This window comes from Pinus tabuliformis, chromosome 1_1 (assembly GCF_031772625.1).
Source record: "Pinus tabuliformis cultivar Carrire ecotype Pingquan chromosome 1_1, CPIR1, whole genome shotgun sequence".
Lineage (NCBI taxonomy): Eukaryota > Viridiplantae > Streptophyta > Pinopsida > Pinales > Pinaceae > Pinus > Pinus tabuliformis.
Genome location: NC_142297.1, coordinates 31,781,874 through 31,787,541, shown reverse-complemented (window position 1 = coordinate 31,787,541; position 5,668 = coordinate 31,781,874).

Here is a 5,668-nt window from a genome sequence, read left to right as displayed (position 1 = left end):
GAAGAAGAATCAAATTTTGTCAGAAATCTTCAAAGGGGTTCTGGAAGGTTCAGAGGTAAGTTACCTTTAAAATGCTTTGCTTGTGGAAGAGTAGGTCATTATGCTGAAAAATGTCCTTATAAGGATAAAGGAAAGGAACCTGCTAGATGGAACAAGAAACAGAATGCAAATAAGAAAAGCTACTACACTCATGAAGATAGTGATGGTCTATCAAACAGTGATGAAGATGAACAAGGTAATGAATATAAGTTGTTAATGGCATTTGAAGATGATGATTATATGGATGCTATAGATGTGGATAACCTTTATGATGAAATTACTAGACTCAAGAGATGTATAGAAGAAAAGAACATGATCATTGATACTCTACAATTTCAAATTGATGAAAAGGAAAAACATCTTGAAAAATTAGAAGGTGAAATTGTTGGTCTTAGAAAAGAGATTGAGAAAACAAAAGCTATTAATCTCAAGTTTGTCAAAGGATCTGAAACTTTGGATGAGATTATCAATGTGCAGCGGTCTCCACTAAACAAGACAGGTCTGGGCTATAATGGAGAAACTTCTCAAGCATCCACCTCAAAAAGTTATCTTGATGCAGCAAGAAGAAATGAGCAAAAGTACAATGAAGATCATCAGGTAAAGCAGGGACGAATTACAAACAGAAACTATCAGGGGCAATCCATCTTAAGGGTGAACAAAAGCTACAACCAGCCACAGGTAAAATCTTCTCAATTTGGTTCAAGAATAGATGACAATAGAAATTACAATCAATTGGCTGGTAGATTCGATAACCGCAGAAGTTTCTTCAATGGACAATGCTTTTCTTGCCATAACTTTGGTCACAAAGCAGCTCAATGTGTTGCATATAAAACGATCATGACTAGGGAAGCTCAAAAACAAAGAAGTATGATGGGGATTACAAAAAGGACCTATAACAACTTTTCGGTTCTTGAAAATGAAGTTGAATGTTCTATTTGCAATAACTTTGGTCATGAAGACTCTGAATGCAGGAGCAGGTTTCAGCAGAAAAAGGAACAAGCCTCAAGCACCAAAACATGGAGAATAAAGGAACCTCAAACAGAAAGATGTGGGATAGCATTTTATGCAGAGGGACAGGAAAATCTATGGTACATTGACAGTGGATGTTCGAAGCATATGACAGGTGATAAAGAAAAACTTGAGTCTTATTCTACTCTAGAAAAGGGAAAGAAAGTCTCTTTTGGAAATGATACTCCTGCAACTATAAAAGGAAAAGGCATTGCTCAGTTAAAAGAAAAGGTCAAGGCTGGAAATGTTTTGTATGTTGATGGATTGAAGCATAATCTTCTAAGTGTCAGCCAGATGTGTGATCAAAGAACCGAGGTTATATTCAGATCAAATGGATGTCTTGTTCGTGATCTTGATACAGGTAAAACAGTGATCAAAGGCAAAAGAACTCCAAATAATCTGTACATATTTGAAGAAGGACAACAACAATGCTATCTGAGCAAGGATGATGAGCACTGGTTATGGCATCGGAGGTTGGGACATCTAAGCTTTTCACAAATAAGGAAAGCATGCAAATATCAGGCAGTTCGCGATCTTCCAGATATCAAAATTCCTGACAACACCATATGCAAATCATGTCAGTTTGGAAAACAAACCAGAACTAACTTTCCAGAGAAAGAAGGATCAGCTAGCATGCCTCTTGAGCTAGTACATACAGATACATGCGGTCCTTTCAGGAAAAGAACACCACGAGGAGAAGAATACTTGATATTATTCATTGACGATTTCTCCAGGTTTGTCTGGTTAGGACTTATGAAGCACAAAGATGAAGCATTCGAAAAATTCAAATCCTTCAAAGCCTTGGTTGAAAATGAATCAGGTCACAAAATTAAGTGCCTCAGATCCGACAGATGTGGGGAATTTACTTCAAATGAATTTTTCGATTTCTGTGAAGAACATGGGATAAGAAGAGAATTCTCTACAGCAAGAACTCCTCAGCAAAATGGAGTTGTGGAAAGAATGAACAGAACAGTCCAACAAATGGCTCGTGCTATGCTTGATGAGTCAGGAACTCCCGCAACTTTCTGGGGTGAAGCTGCACATGCTGCAGTTGTTATTCTCAACAAAACAAATGTTCGGGTGAACAGCACTCAAACTCCTCATGAGCTCTGGAGTGGTAGGACTCCTTCAGTAAAGCACTTCAAAATCTTTGGGAGCAAATGCTATATCAAGAATACTGATGAGCAGCTTGGCAAACTTGAACCTAGAGTAGATGAAGGAATTCTTCTTTGTTACTCTCCACATAGCAAAGCATACAAATGCTACAATAAAAGACTTGGCAGAATTGTTGACAGCATTGATGTAGTGGTTGATGAGAAGGGATACATTCCTAGGCAAGTACATCATGAAGACATCGAAGAAGATGAAGGCTACCCCCAACGACAGAATGATGAAGAAGAAGAACCCCAAGAAGAACCTCAAGAAGAACCAGAGGAGCAAACAAGAATAGAAGAAAAGACTCCATCCAGATATGTTCAGAAGAACCATCCAGAATCTCAGATTATGGGGCAGAAAGAAGCAGGTGTACAAACAAGAAGAACAGTTGCAGAAGCTTCAAGCTATTTGGCATTACTCTCCTCTACTGAACCACAAAATGTGAAAGAGGCATGCAAAGATGAATGTTGGGTGAAAGCAATGGATGAAGAACTTGAGCAGATCGAAAAGAACAACACTTGGGAGCTGGTTCCTAGACCAAAAGATAAGAATGTTATCGGGACAAAATGGGTCTTCAAAAACAAATTGAATGAAAATGGAGAAGTAATTAGAAACAAAGCCAGACTTGTTTGTAAAGGGTATGCGCAGCAAGAAGGAATAGACTTTGAAGAAACCTTTGCTCCTGTTGCAAGACTTGAGGCCATCCGAATGTTCCTTGCTCTCTCAAGTTTTCAAAACTTCAAAGTATTTCAAATGGACGTGAAATCAGCCTTTCTAAATGGAGACCTGGAAGAAGAAGTGTACATTGAACAGCCAGATGGGTTCATTCTTGGAAATGATCCAAATCTTGTATGCAGATTGAAAAAGGCTCTCTATGGTCTCAAACAAGCTCCAAGGGCTTGGTACTACCGTTTGGACAAATATCTTCATCAACAAGGCTTTTCAAAAGGATTGGCAGATAGCAATCTTTATATAAAAGTTGAAAATGACAAATTGCTAATACTTGTTGTGTATGTAGATGACATTATTTTTGGGAGCAATGAAGAAGCTATGAGTCAAAACTTTGCCTTGGTCATGCAGAAAGAATTTGAAATGTCCTTGCTAGGAGAACTGACATATTTCCTTGGTTTGCAAATCCAACAAAAAGAAGGAGGAATCTTTTTATCTCAAACCAAGTATCTCAAACAGATTTTGAAGAAATATGGTATGGAAGATGCAAAACCAGTATGTACACCCATGGTCACAGGATGTAGCCTCAGTGCAAATGATGAATCTGCAGCAGTACATCAACCAACTTACAGATCTATGATTGGAAGTTTACTTTATTTGACAGGTACCCGCCCAGACATCATGCATGCAGTTGGAATAGTTGGAAGATTTCAGGCAAATCCGAAGGAGACTCATCTTCAGGCAGTGAAGAGAATTTTCAAATATCTTCAAGGGACTCAAAATTATGGCTTATGGTATCCTAGAGATACAGATCTTACACTTCATGCTTATACAGATGCAGATTGGGCCGGAAGCGTGGATGACAGGAAAAGCACAAGTGGTGGTGCGTTCTTTATGGGTTCCAGACTGGTATCTTGGTTCAGCAAGAAACAGAGTTCGATTGCCTTGTCTACAGCTGAAGCGGAATATGTTGCTGCTGCATCTTGTTGCACCCAACTCCTTTGGATGATGCAGACTTTGCAGGATTTTCAAATCACTTGTACACCACCAATCCCCATCTTATGTGATAACACAAGTGCAATCAGCATCTCAAAGAATCCTGTTATGCATTCAAAAACCAAGCACATACCAATCAAGTATCATTTGCTCCAGGAACAAGTTCTTGAACAGAATTTCAAGTTGGAGTATGTTCCTTCTAAGGAACAAGTTGCTGATATTCTCACCAAACCATTGCCCAGGGACACTTTTGAATACCTCAGGCAAAAGCTGGGGGTTGTTGATGCATCATCTTATTGCTGAACCTCTTCTGATTCATGGTACAGGTTCAGGGGGAGCATATAATGCATTGTTGGCATTATGGAGGATGTGCAGAAGAAGATCTTGGAATTAGCTGCAATATGTCTCTATCTCTTTCATGGTGGATTATGGTTCTTCGTTGCAGATCTGGTTCATATTCAGGGGGAGCATGTTCTTAGGGGGAGCATAACCCTTTGCCCTTGATGTCAAAGGGGGAGAATGAAGCTGAAGCTTTGAGGTTGCCATCAAGTCCAAAGGGGGAGATTGTTGGCATTATGGCTAAAGTGTTGTCCTTGATGGCAACCCATTCAGGTGATAGATCATAGTACTTCAAGTCAGCAGCAGAGATTGATGATCAGCTATCAAATATTGAAGAAAATAAGGGGTACGCAGGTACACCTTGCATAAGGTGCATACACGCAGGTCAGTGTTACATAAAGTGTGTACATACCCGCAGTTATCCCGTTCAGGAGGTGCGTACCCCCAGTGCACACATTTCAAAGCAAAGAAATTCACATGTGGGGTTTTCTTATGTTTTACTCTTGGTATTTAGCCAACGATATTGTGTTATTATGGTGTCGGCTCGTGGTATTGATCCATGTTTTAAGCAAGAGCTTTCCTATATAAAGCAAAGGAGATCATTTGGCTTGAGTATGTTTTTGGTTGAATATCTTATGAGGGCTAGATCTGGTCTAGATCTAAAGAAGGCGAATCTACTGATGGACCGAGATCTCTTCGGCGCATGTTCAGATCTGTAGATCTGACTGTCTGGGTTATTTCTGAAGTCTTGAAATCATCTATACCCGAAGGTACGCAGGTACAGTAAGAGAAAAGTGCGTACATACGCAGGAACGAAGCGTTTCAGGTGCGCCGGTACGTAGGCACAGAAGGGTTTCAGGTGCACCGGTACGCAGGCACAGAAGGGTTTCAAGTGCGCCAGTACGCAGGCACAGAAGGGTTGCAGGTGCGCCGGTACGCAGGCACAGAAGGGTTGCAGGTGCGCCGGTACGCAGGCACAGAAGGGTTGCAGGTGCGAAGGTCCGCAGGCAGTTCAATGGACTCAGAGCAAGGTACGCAGGCTAGCAGTTGAGCAGGGTGCGTACATAAGCAGGCTAGCAGTTGAGCAGGGTGCGTACTGTAAGCAGGCAAGTAGTTGAGCAGGGTGAGTACTGTAAGCAGGCCAGCAGTTGAGCAGGGTGCTTACGTACGCAGGCGAGCAGTTGAGCAGGGTGCTTACTTCTCTTAAAATCTTTGTTTATCATTGTTGTGTTCTGGGTTTGGTCCTATTATTGTTGATCTGGTTACTACAGTTGACTGGGTGATTCTCTTATACTTGATGATTATTTGATGCTTATGGATCCAGTTTGAAAATTTATGAAAAGTGGTCCTTGTAAGAAAAGAAGTAGGGGGTTGTAGCTCCCTTCCAGGAGAGACTGGAAAATGAGAGAGAGAGTTGTAGCTCTCTGCAGGTTGTAGCCTGCGTACTGGTAAAGGACTGCAC